The following is a 13,183-nucleotide window of genomic DNA, read 5'->3' as shown; positions in this document are numbered from 1 at the left end:
AAGGTAAACTTTGGAAAAATAAATACTGTAATGATGCTTCTGAGAGTAATTTTCACTGTTACAACTGTCAAATGTTTTTTTTAATAAAATAATGTCTAGAGATTTGTGTAAAATATATTATAGTTAAATTTGCTTAATTATTTTAACATCACTCCCCCCCCTCCCGCTTTTCAAACCATGTGAAAGTACAGGGCCTTTTCCCTTAATGCTTGAGAACTGAGGCAATGTTGCATTAGAATCTTCTATGTATTGGGATAATAATTAAAATAAAGGAATCTGATGTGAAGGGTAGCTGGTTTGTGTGTGTTGGGTGGCAAATAAAGCCATGGGGCAGATTGTAAATAGAGCAGATAAACTCATCCTGCATTTAGCACAACCTTACTGATAAGAAATCTCTGGCTGCATTTCACTGAGCAACATCTTATTCTTCTTTTAATCGCAGATTTAACTTGACTATATAATTAATCAACCTTCCCATTTCTGCTGAATCAGTGGCTTGATCTTAAAACTTCATTGCACTGTCCTTCCTATATCCTCCTTGACTATGAAAACAACACCACTCCTTTGCTTTTTGTGTGTGTCCTAAACAGTGCAAGGTATGATCTTTTAACTGAATGTGTCCAATTCCAGTCTATTTCAATTTGCTGATACCTAGGATATCAATGTGCATTGATTCACCTCATCTTTTACCATGCTGAGTTGTCCTGTGTTCATGCTCATGTTCCATATCCCCTATCCACTTATTTCTAAAAATAATTTTCTTAAGAACTGCAAATAGAAAAAAAAATAAAACTGTACAAACTGCAAAAATAAAGGACTAAAAAAAAGCAAAAAGCAAAAAAGCAAAAAGTATAGAAAAGAGAAAAAAGAAAAAGAAAAAAGTAGCAATTTCCCCTTCGTCTCAGCAAGTAAAAGCAATTTTAATATCTTATCACATCTCCTAACACAAATAATCTCCTCACCCCTAGACACCAGCAAATTGATAGCTTATCTCTTAACAAAAACAAAAGCCAAAAACCTCAGCATTTGTTTTTTATCTGCAAAAGTCCAGCAAGAGAAAAAAGATTTTCTATTTTGACGTTGATCAAATAAGCCAACTCTGTATTCTTTTCTGAACTTTTAACAATCTTACTTTTAAACTCCATCATGTTAGTCCCAGAGCTTGTTTTCTAGTCATTGTTTTTTCTACTTAAGGATCTTTCAAAACTTTAACAGCCAACCATTTTCACTTCTTTCCACATACATTATTTCATTACAAGAGACCACAGATTATCCACTACTTTCTTCTAGCATTTGCATGATAAAACTTTCCATTTGTTTTCCTATCTCTATTAAACATTTCCCAAAAGTGCATTAATTTATCTGCTTGCTCTACCTTTTTAGCATTTATTTTCAGTTTGCATCTGTTACTCCATAATAAAGTCTAACTCGGACTGGGATTTCCATGGTTGTAAAGCACAATGTTACATGGCTATTTCACTTAGCGATGGAAATTCTGGCACTTCCAGTTGGCATTAAGGAAATAACCACTGACCATTAAACAAAGATATAATGTGGTTGCCATTTGGAACCTCCTGATGGCTTCCTCATCACCTTTGCTCATAGGAAACCAGCAAAGAAGGTTGCAAATGATTATCCCATGACCTCAAGAATATTGCAACAGCCAGAATTCTGAGGACTGTTCATAAGTACTACTTAATCTGTGCCATTGTAAGTTTGAATGGTTATTGAAGGAGTGGTCATTTAGTGAGGACCATCTTACCCAAAAGACTTGATTTATATTATGGCTGCTTCCTAACACACTTCTTTAAATACACGTTGTGGAATGAGAAATCTAAACCATTTTCTTCATTATAGATTTTCATGACTATAGCCACAGAAACCAGTTCTAAAATATATATAATTATGGTAATATACATAAGGCTAACCCCAAAATTCATACCTCTTTCATACCAAAATTTCACGATACACTGAATGGAAAACACAAGGAGTTAGGACAGTATGAAAATAATTTTCCTCTTATAGTAAGTGGAACTTCTGCAGTGTAAAATGTAAGCTTTGAAATCCTTTCTATAAATGAAATGAATGAATTGAGCAGTTCATGGGATATTGAGCACATTTTCCTCAATCCTGTGGAATCTTTGAAATAAATTATGTAATTGCTGCTCTTGTCTATGGAGATTCTCAGTCATCCAGGTCATGGTTGTCCCAAAAGTGTTTTTTCAAAAGGCAATTTGGACTTTTGTTTTTTTTCTTGAAGATGTTTCACTTTTCATCCAAGAACAACTTCAGTTCTAAGAACTGAGTAACAGGACCAAGCCAAACCACAATAATAAGAGGTTTAAAAAAAAACCACCCAAACACCATCTTCTTCCCTTCTCACATCCTCAGAGTTCTATCCAGTGCCATTTATCTTGCATCCTCCTGAGGTTGAATATGTAAGGTTTTTTTTAATTTATGGATCATATTTATACTCTGTCCATATCATCTAAGCAATTCTGGATGGCATTTCTGCAGGTTAGTTCTCAGTGATGAGGATTTTGTTCTAATTGTTGTTATGGAGTTATTTTATATTGTTTTAATCTTACTACTGATTGTATGTCTGTAAGTTGCTCAGATTTGGTTATGATTAGACTAGCAAAATAAATAAGCAATTCAAGTCTGAATTGTCTCTTCCTGTTTGTCACCGTGATAACTTTCTGAAAACAGAACAGAGTGGAACCAACTTTGATACCATGGGAGATCTGACAAGAGAAACATCATTCTGAAAATGGGTCACCTCTGGCCAGAGGCTGCAAAGAAAGAAGCTCGGGGGTGGGGGGGGGGGAGAAATCCCCCAATGCATCCCTTTCAAGGAAGTTTGATAGTAGCTCTGCAATGCTACTCGTGGCCCTTTCTTATGTCTGCCTTCTATCTGGCCATGAGATTCAGAAAAGAGCTTTTAGGAATGTACTAACAAGAATTCCAGAAGCAGAGACTGCAGGCTTTCCCAGCTTCACTTATTTGGATAAGGAGGTTATTCATCTATATATATAAATGCTAGCCCTAATTTAAAAAAAAAATCAGTGTCTAATCTTTTCAGAAATTATTCTGAATTATTATGTTAAAAGATGGTGTTAGAACAGTCTTCCCTGACACGGTCCTCTTCAGATAGTCCAGAATTACAATTGGGCCATTCTAACTGGAAATTCTAGAGTTGTAATTTCAATAGATCTGTTAGAATATGTTTTTAACCATGTCATGATCATAGCTTTTTTTATTTCAGACTTTCATGAATATTTTAAGCTGGATTAAAAAAACAATAAACCTTAAACCATTTAGCACAATGTAATGCCTCACACAATGCCTCAAATAAGAGTTATTATAATTGTACATAATGATGAAAATTCTTAGTGCCTGACAACAGCAATTACATAAAGATCAAGATAGTCCACTAAAATGAAATTGAAAGCAGTGAAATATCTACTGTCTACAATATGACAAATGCTAAAAGCTAAGATGCTCCACCAACCACATCAAAACCCAGAGAAAAATATGCACTTTTTTAAAAAAAAGAAGCACAAGTTAGGGTTATAAAATAACTCTTGAAGAGGAAAAATTTAGTGCTATCCACAGTGATCTACTATTAGCTATATTGCTATAGCAGACTGTGGTGAGTACTTTATTTAAATTGTACTCCTGAAATAATTTTCTTTCTCTATCCCTTCTTTGGACCACTAGAGAATTGCCCCTGGATTTGCCATCCTTATGGTATTAGTTTACTGTGAAGGCTAGCAGTTTACTGTATCTGAAACAATAACATTAGACTTTTCTCCATGCAGTTTTGGGTATTGTGGGCAGTCTCTTTTTCCATTGGCTTTGCTCTTGCTTTGTTACCTCCTAGTTCCTGGCTAAGAGGAAATAATTATGCTGTGGAAATAATATAGGCAATCTTATTAACAAATCCAATCTCTAATCAATTTCATATTTTTTGCAGGGAAAAAAGCTGTCTTGAATTTTCACTTAACCCGGTCTGAGATGCTGCATCTCAGCTCATGCAAGCTACAGAATTATATTCCCATACTCAACACCCACACAAACACAGTCTTCACCACAAACTACAGTCATGGTTAGAGCTACTGTGAAAAGCACCTTCTTGCAAAAATGTTATTGCATTATCTTTCCTGCATCGTAGACAAAGATAATTATCTTTCCTGTATCATAGACAGTAGAAAGAGAACAAACAGAGCCTTTGCACAGTGTTGCTTTCCTTCACCAATGATATAACGTGCAGCATGTGCTGAACATTTGGATAGGAACAAGGGATGAGATCTTTATTTTCTTGTATGTGTGTGAAGTGGGGACAAAGATCTTTTTTGTAACTCCAGCTCAGCAGCTCAGGTGCGAGATTACTGTTCCAGTTCCATTTTTTGGGAAGTCTCCTCCTGCTCATTTGGAGGAAGGACAGATGGTCTCCTAGTGTTCCTGGCCTGTTCTCAGTGTTCTAAAGCTGGCAGAAGCTTCATGCTGATTTTTGACGAAAGGGAGAGGGAACAGTTTGAGTGAAAATACATTGTGCTGAAGTATCTCCCTTGAGTGACCATAGTACAGCACTGGAAATTCTGCTGAGTTTGTATTTCTAGGCTGTGAAATGCAAGTTTTAGGACAGTTAGCAATACACAGCTCAAACAAGGGTACCCTAAGATAATTTGCTCTTTGATGTGAAGGACAAGATGGCACTTTCAGTCAATCCACCTGTCAACCCTGAAGCTGATCTGGCTGAAGCCGCCTTGAGGCTTCAGGGCTGCTACACTGGAGCGAGGGATAGGGAGGAGGGATTAGAGATAGTTGGAGTTTGTAGTCAAAATAAAATGCTTTCTCTTGGGAACCAAGGACGTTCTCACACCTGACCGGAAGAAGGAGGAGTGATGTCACCAGATGAGCAGATGCTGCCTTGATTAGACCATGTGAGTGATTGTTTGGGATTGAGGGAAAAACTTTTACTTTTAATTAGGTAAAAACTAAGGCACCCTCAGAGTTGGTTTTCATCAGATATGTGCCAATGATATTTCCAGTAAAGCTATTATTTGAGGAATGCATCTGTCTTGGATTTTTTTGCTTATGGTGGATCTATTACTTGGAACTCTGACACCACCTTTTGAAACAGATTGGACTAATTTACTAAAACACTTGCATCACAGAGGATACAAGGAAGGCATGGCACAACAACCTCTATCCTCCAATGTAATCACTGTTGCCCTCTCCATCATCATTGTAATAATGGCCCTGCATAGAATTCCTGCAGATCCATCAGAAGCAAATGAGATATGCTCAAACAGATGATAGTGGTTGCTCTTATTCAAACAGAGGTTGAATCTGTTTTAGACCAAAATGGACCCACTTGTTAGATACTGAACCCTTCTCTAATTCTGAAATATAGGGCTTTCTGGCATTTCTCTTTCCAAACTTTGTCTTCCTTTTATTGGTACAAGTAGGCTTCAACCTATGACCAAATTTAAGCCCAAAATTTCTGTTGTTTGGTGAGACAGTTGTTAATTGAATTTTTCCCACAATTGTTAAGTAATAACTGCAGTTTTGATGTTAGTTACACCGTTGTTAAGTGAATCTGGCTTCCCCACTGACTTAGCTTGTAAGAACGTCACAAAAAAGATCACATGACCTGGGACTCTGCAACTGTCATAAATATGAATCAGTTGGCTAAGCATCTGAATTTTGATCAAATGACCATGGGTCATCCATTGGGATGCTGCACACAAAAGTGTGAAAAATGGTCATAACTCACTTTTTAGGTGCCCTTCTAACTTCAAACTGTCACTAATGAACTGTTGTTAGTTGAGAACTATCTGTGCAAGGAAGGAGAAAGGAGTGTTAGGTGCTCCCCTTAAACATTTTGGTCCTCTGAAGTTATTTATTTTAATTATCTTTCTTTCCTGTACACATAAACAGGGAACATGTGAATAACAAACACAGCCTTCTCATATCTTGATAGATTGTAGCCTGGTGCCATGTCAATGGTGTAGATATTCTACTATGGCTACTGACAGATAGACAGTAACAGTCATTTTTTTCTAAGTGGTTCTTTTTATGCAGGTATCCCCATTCATTCTGTTTTCTTTTGTCTAATACCTTATATTTTTTGCTTAAGAATATTCTAAATTGTGTTTTAGTTGATACATTTCATGGCTTTCACCCTACTGAACCACATGCTCATTCCTCCTTCTATTTTATTTAAAACATTAAATCAAAGTCTTCCCTTTGATCTTTTGTTCATGATTTCTTTACAGTGCTTTTTAATTAATGTCAGTCTTACTGAAGGAAAGTGGGTGCTTCAAGATGTGCAGAAATGGGAATTTAACTATAAAAACGATCTATTTCCTTTGCTTCGTACTCATTTTATAACTCCACACAATTTTTTCTCCTCGGGCCATTGGAACACTAACTGTCACAATTTGGCCTCACCGAGCATGGCTACTTCCAGTGATGTTCTATAAATAATTGGCATTTGTAAAGTGAGGCAGGTGGCATAGAGACAAGTAAACTGCATCACTTTTAAAGACCTTAATTACTGTCCCATTCCTGAAAAAAATAAAGCATCTGTGATCATTATAAATATCAATTTTTATCGTTCACAGAAACCCAGATAACAGTATAACCATATTGGTTTAATAGCCCTTATCATTCTGGATTGCACTCTTTGATTTTGGTAGATGATGGCAGTCTTTGGACTAACAAGCTTTAGCATCATGAGATCTATGACAGTGTTTGCGATATAGGAAGATCAGCCCTTTATGCCATGGCTCCAGGATATCTGTGGAACCAGTCTTTCTCCAATGGTAGTGGACCATCCCACTTGTGTTGCCAGAAGGGATCTACTGTGATCCCACCAACTAAGGAATTCTAGATGGTGAGCTCCATGAGAAGGGCTTTTCTACCTCAAACAATCCTCAAAATGTTATCTTCCATTTGTTCCCCAAAATGCGACAACTGATGAAGGCACCCAATATTGAGATTAACCTTCTTATGCTAGACGTATTCATATTGATTGTATTTAATATACATTATTATGAAACCATGTTACAAGAAATAGATCCAAACATTACACCCCAACCCAAATTAGTTCTTAATGAGCGGTCCTTCAACAAAATCTTTTAATATGGAGGTGGGTTTTTCCCCATTTACTAATTGACCAGCCATGCTACCTTCTAGGATATTCCATTCAATCTCATTCTTCTAAAATTTAGTCTTTTATAAGTAGTAAACCATGTTCAGCTTCTCTTCTGGTTTCCAAGTGCCTTGGAACAGAGTCTGTAAGATTTGCACCAGTAACAAGAATTAGAGAAAGGCTACCTTAAAAGGAATTTTGCTTGGAATTTTTTGAAAAATACTGCATCTGATTAGTGAACTGATAGCTCTGCAAAACCTAATTGTTTGCAGGACTAAAATCAACATACTGTGCAACATCAAGAGCAGACATTCTGTTTTTCATTTCCTTTTGCAAAAGAAAGGGTAGAGCATTGTAAGGAAATCTGAGGAAGCAGATTCACTGAGTATATGGACAGATTATCTATCACTTGGTTCTCTCCCTTTCTAACATCTCTGCCTCCCTCCCTTCCCCTCTCTTTTCATATATCTACCAAATAAATATTAAATAAAATGTGGATTCAAGAAAGTGTTAGAGGGTACCCAGCCTTATGAGGCATGAAAGGAAGATTCCTTTTTTTTGCTATAGATTTTTATGATACCCTTGTGGATTAACAACAGACACAACATGTGTTCTATTGTTCACTGAAAGTATTGTATGTTAGGGATGAAGGCTGAGACAGAAATGAATTTGGGGGAAAACTTTATTTTTAATTCTTTTCCCCCCTTCAATAAAAGAGAAGGCCAAAATGAACTCAATCTTCCCAAAGGGGAAGAAAGAAATCCCTCTCAATTTTTTCTTTGCTTCCTGGGTCTTTAAATATGTTGATAGAGATTCAGGAATTTCTAACCTGTAGTAACTGGGCCTCCCTGATAATTATCGATTTATTACGTTTATATCCTACCTTCTGTTCAGGAGCTGAAACTTGTTTATAGAGTGTTTTCTTCTCCAGTGCTTTGCTAACAGTTCTGTGAAGTAGGCTGGGCTGAGAGAAAACAGCTGACTCAAAGTCATTTAATGACTTTCTGTCACAGAGGGAGGATTTGAACCCAGGTGTCCCCGGTGACAATCCAATACAACATGGAATATTTTACGGATTGAAACATTTTTAAATTAATGACTGACTGGATCTACTTATAGTGGTGAGTGGACTTTTGTACTATTTGGAAGGACAATTTGGGCCGGAAAATAATTGGAACAATAAAGTCTTCCTGTTGCTGATATATTTTTTATGTAGTCCCCTATTTGCATTCTTAGCTGACCAAAGCCCAGCTTCTTATAGCATAGCCTTGACAAAGCTAAAGGCAATGACAAGGCCGCAGTAGTATTTTCAATGGGATCTTTCATTGTCAAGAAAAATAAGCCATTTATCATAGACAGGTTGTAAATTAACACCATTTTTTTTTACTGCAAAAGGGGCTATAGCAGAGGGTAAACATCCTTGATGAGCAAGAGCTGCACTAAACTTTGGCTATGAAGTTCAATGTAGGGGAATTATCCTTTTTTTTAAAAAAAATTAACAGCTATGAATTATTTATGGTAGGATTAGCACTGCAGTTTTGTTTGTTTCCTACTTTAAAAACGGTGGGAAATGTGGCTTTCAGCAGACACTCTGAAACGGATATAAGGATCGGAGGCTTTTGAATTTCAGTTGTTAGATGCCTGGATAAGAAGCCTTCTCTTATAGAGGATGCATATTTTTGTCATTCTGATGTTTTTTCCCCAAAGACTGTAATGGGTAACAAAGCCTTTGACCGCTCACTGGTAAAATAAAATAAAATAAAATAAAGTAAGAATTGAATGAAGATAGATCTGATTCCTAAGCATCAACTTCTATTTTAAAACTCTGCTTGGAACCTCTGGCAAATCCTTATATTTCTGAACCTTCCTTTTAAACTGCATGTTTAAAAACTGCATGCACCTTGTTTTGTTATTTACAGCATATGAATGACTTTGCTAACTACTATAACGGGACTCTGAATGAGCTGTGGGACCTCCAACTGCAATCCTTAAACCATTTGCATCCAAGTAAATAAAATGCAAAAAATGAAGTCAAACAGATTCCAATATGAAAGGGAAAAAAAGCCCAAATAGCTGATGTGTATACTCATATGGATTTGTAAAGCATAATGCTATAAATATAGAACAAATGACTTTAACTGGCTGTAACACAGGCAGCATAGTGGCCCCCCGAGTGAATGTTCAATGTATTTTGCACAGAAGATATGCCAGTACAAAGCTGCCTGCTGATATATTATGCATTTCAGCCTGGTTGTGAATTTGTTCAGGATAGCAACTTTCTCTTGGGGCTCTGAAACTAATATTGGCTAAGAAACACAAACACTTTACAAGTATTTGAGAATAACTACAGGGATAACTCACGAGTTCATTGAAGCAGAAAGTGTATGTAAGGCAAACAGGTCGTTAACAAAAAGATAGCTTAAACGTTTAAATGTATGCTAAAGAAAGCATCAAGTAATAGTAATCTGTAGCAGATATAAGCAGCTTATAGCATAACAAATGTGAACTGAACTATAATTCCCAGCAGCCCAACAGTCAGCATGGCTGACGATTTGAGATCCTATTTGTAGTTCAGCAACATCTGAAGCCTCAAAAGTTGCCTAGACGGTAGAATTAATTATCCTAGGCCCAGGCCAAGAATAACAAGCCTCTAATTTAGTTATTTTCACTTCTGTAAATAAGTTTAGGAAATGAATGAAAGATTGAAATGAGTTGGAAAAGAATCCATCTTCCCTGGCAAAATCTTTTCTTTCGCCCAATGATTATGTAAGCAAGACTATGATTGCATGTAGAATTCAAAGTCCCAAACAGGAACACAAAAGCCTGTGAATTAGTCAAGTAAGTCAGAAGGATGATATGCTGGATCAACAGGAATTATCTTTTTATGCAGACGGGGGCTATTTTGTCAGAACACCAACCCCAGAATAACAATTCTACAGTAACAACCTTTCATATTAAAATACACAAATAAGCCTTTATTTATCAGCATATGTCCAAGATCTAATGCTAATAATTCTGCTTTTCTTTTTATGTTGGACACACTCAGGATCTTTCAAGTACCGGTATCCTGCTCACAGATACAAAGTACAACTGTGGCTGCTGCTACTTATCAATACATTATACAATTATGTAAAAATGTTACGTAGTTTTCCATTAATTGGACTCAAGGAGAGATTAAATGCATTCAGAATATCGGATCCAATGCGCTCTAGTCTAGAGTGAAAAGTGAGACAGGATACGAGTCAAACCATCATGAAATACTTGAGCAAATGGAACAAGCTTCTTTTCATGCACTGAACACTTCCTGTTCAGCATTTGCTACCATGTGTAAGAGGGCTTCAACAAAAGAAGGGAGGGCTTTCTTTTTTGAAGTACAATTCTATACATGTCTAGATTTGAGCAATCACTACTGGTTTCAAAGAACTTACTTCCAAATGGTATACACAAAGTTGCAGCCTATGACTATTTCTGCAAAGCATAAAGAGGGATAGCAGAGTCTTAAAAGGAACATTATGATCTAGTTAATACATTATACTACACTATTTGTTTAAAAAGTCCAGTTAACTGGATTCTTAAATAAACTCATTATGGCTTATAAACCATAAACCATGGCCTATAAGCCATAATGGCTAGACTAACAGAACCAAACAAACATACGAGCAAGCACGTCTTTATTTGGATTTACATTTTTATTGAAATAAAGGCAAAGTTTAAAGCCAAATTATATCAGATCATCATCTCTGAATAGTAGAATTGCTTCTTTGATCTCCAAAGAAGGCAGAGAACACTATATAACATCTTGGTTTTTGAAAAATCACCAAGCAAAATGTTTAGGAAAAAAAGGTTTGCTGTCTAATTTATAAATAATAATAAAAAACACTGCTGTTCAGGACATTACAAATGTGACTAGAAAATATGTAGCATGTTTGATGGCAAAGGACACAGTGAATGTTTAACTCTTTGCTGCCATCTAGTTGTTGTTCTGATTTTTGTGCCTAGATGTATAGTAGTCCTATATACCTTCTGAATTAATTGTGTGTAACTATATGTTTTAGTATCTTACAGGGCCCCTAAAATTGCCTTCTAAGCTTCACACCAAATATGGTTGCTGATATATTTCTCTCCTCCACTGTCTTCTCTATACCAAATATGGTTCCTGATATATTTCTCTTCAACTTTATTAGAGCCTCAAATCCTCATAGTAGCTACTTCATCACTCTCAGAGCGACATGCCAGTTGTTCCAATTCACTTCACTGGTAGAAACCACAAATAAAAATCGATGCCCATAGTCTGGAGGATACTCTGCATTGCTTTTCACAATTAATGCCACCATTGTCCTCATATATGTGCAACATTCACACTCTCTTTTGTTTCTGGGAGTAAGGAGATGCTTTAAACATCCTTGGCTGGCTTCAGTTTTAGTCTGACAGCTCAGGACTTTCTAATATGCAGGAGCTCATCCAATTTGGGGAGCCTGTCAAATATGACGAAGAACAACTGTGTCAAATAAATATTTTAAACACAGATTTTTCATTTAGGAAAAATAATAATTCTGGCACTGTTGATGCTAGAGCCATGCCAATTGTTTACATGATCAAAACCTTATACTAAAATCCAGCGGATTATCCCCTGCTAGGATATGACAGGTAGCAGGTAAAAAAGGGAAATAACGTCTGAATTAATTACATTCCCAAAGATTTTCTCCCTTCCCCTTCCTTGCTAGCTTCCTCTATAGAAGGTCAAAGTACAAAACTGATAAAAGTCCAGGGGGGGGGTGTTAAAGGAATCAGAGGCCAGGTAATATATCAGAGGGGGGGGGAAGAGGGGTGGTGCAAGGTGAAAATGAGATCTAGTGCTACACAAAGTTCATCTTCATAGTCTGAAGGCCCATTGGCTTCTTTCTATGGCAGAAATGATTTGAACAAAGCAGAACATCTAAGGATAAACCCAGCAGTGCTATCTTGTTCTCATAAGGGATGCAGTGATTAAACGTTGAAGTTTTTAATAAGTGGATTTCTTGAAGGATTCTGATGCACACAGAAAACAAGCTGCCTGGGTGAAGTTTCCAGTACAATCTCCCTGACGCACTAGCTTTCTGCACGCGGGGATCTTTCCCTCTCTTTCACAGAAAATCACGCCCAGGTCCTCTTACCTAGCTCTGGGGCGCAACAACAGGGGCACGGAATTACCATTCATCAGAACGAGAGGGGTTCGTCCGGGCTACGCGGATGTCGTCGAGCCGCAAGAGTTGTTGTTGGGTTTTTTTGGTCGCCACGCTTTTTCTAAAGCCGCCCGTTTGGCCGAACTTTCCTTTGCAAGAACGGCTGAGGAGCAAAGGGGAAGCCGGGGGGACGACGAGGGCCCCGGAGAAAACGGAGTCCCTTCCTCTCTCCCTCTTCTCCCTCCCTCTCTTCCCCTACATTCACGCTGCGTTTCGCCTTACCTTCGCTCGGTTTACACCGAAACCCCGTGGAAAGGAAAGGAAAGAGCCCCGCGGAAGCAGCCGCGGCTGTGCTCGCTTTACTGGACGAGAGGGGCTCTCAGTCGCCTCGCCGGCTTTTTGCCCCCCTCCTCGCCCCTTTGGCGTTAAAAAGAAGAAGCGAAGTCCCACGTTCACGCCTCCCGGCAGAAATTCATGACGCTCCCTGGCCAGGTCCCATCCGGGCAGAAAGAAGAACTGGAGGCTTCTGGTTTCCAAGCACAACCTGAGCCTGGCGCTTCGGAAGGGAGGAGCGACCCTGCCGCCACCTCCCGCAGAGGGCCAGAGGGCTTCACGCGGCGCTGGTTCCTCCTCTCCGCCGTGGCCTGAGGTGGGAGGCAGGGAGGGCGGAAGGGCCTGGGGGCGTGGATGGCGCGGGATTTGTCCTCCGGTGTCAACGGTGCCATGTTTTGCTGTGGGAAGAAAAGTCAGGAATTCAACAGATGCAGCCTTCCAAGGGCTGTAGCCGTGGAAAGCAATGCCATGGCACCCAGTGGTGTAAAACGAATTAGAGAAAAGGGGGCGGTAATTTAATCAGCGA

At 38.2% G+C, this 13,183-nt stretch overlaps 1 protein-coding gene across 1 annotated transcript in view; it reads right to left on the bottom strand.

The window, feature by feature from the left end:
- The window catches only part of CDK18 (cyclin dependent kinase 18), a 95,092-nt gene extending 82,184 nt beyond the window's left edge, over nucleotides 1-12,908 (bottom strand). The window contains exon 1 of the mRNA XM_087720065.1: nucleotides 12,607-12,908. The gene's annotated coding sequence lies outside the window, so the exon portion shown is untranslated. The remainder of the gene's footprint in view (nucleotides 1-12,606) is intronic.
- Nucleotides 12,909-13,183: the final 275 nt, after the last annotated feature.

Source organism: Thamnophis sirtalis, unplaced genomic scaffold (genome assembly GCF_051295495.1).
Source record: "Thamnophis sirtalis isolate CommonGarterSnake01/CBP01778 unplaced genomic scaffold, rThaSir2_p1.2 scaffold_7, whole genome shotgun sequence".
NCBI lineage: Eukaryota > Metazoa > Chordata > Lepidosauria > Squamata > Natricidae > Thamnophis > Thamnophis sirtalis.
The sequence above is the reverse complement of the archived record's forward strand: the minus strand, read 5'-3'. Positions and strand labels throughout refer to the sequence as shown.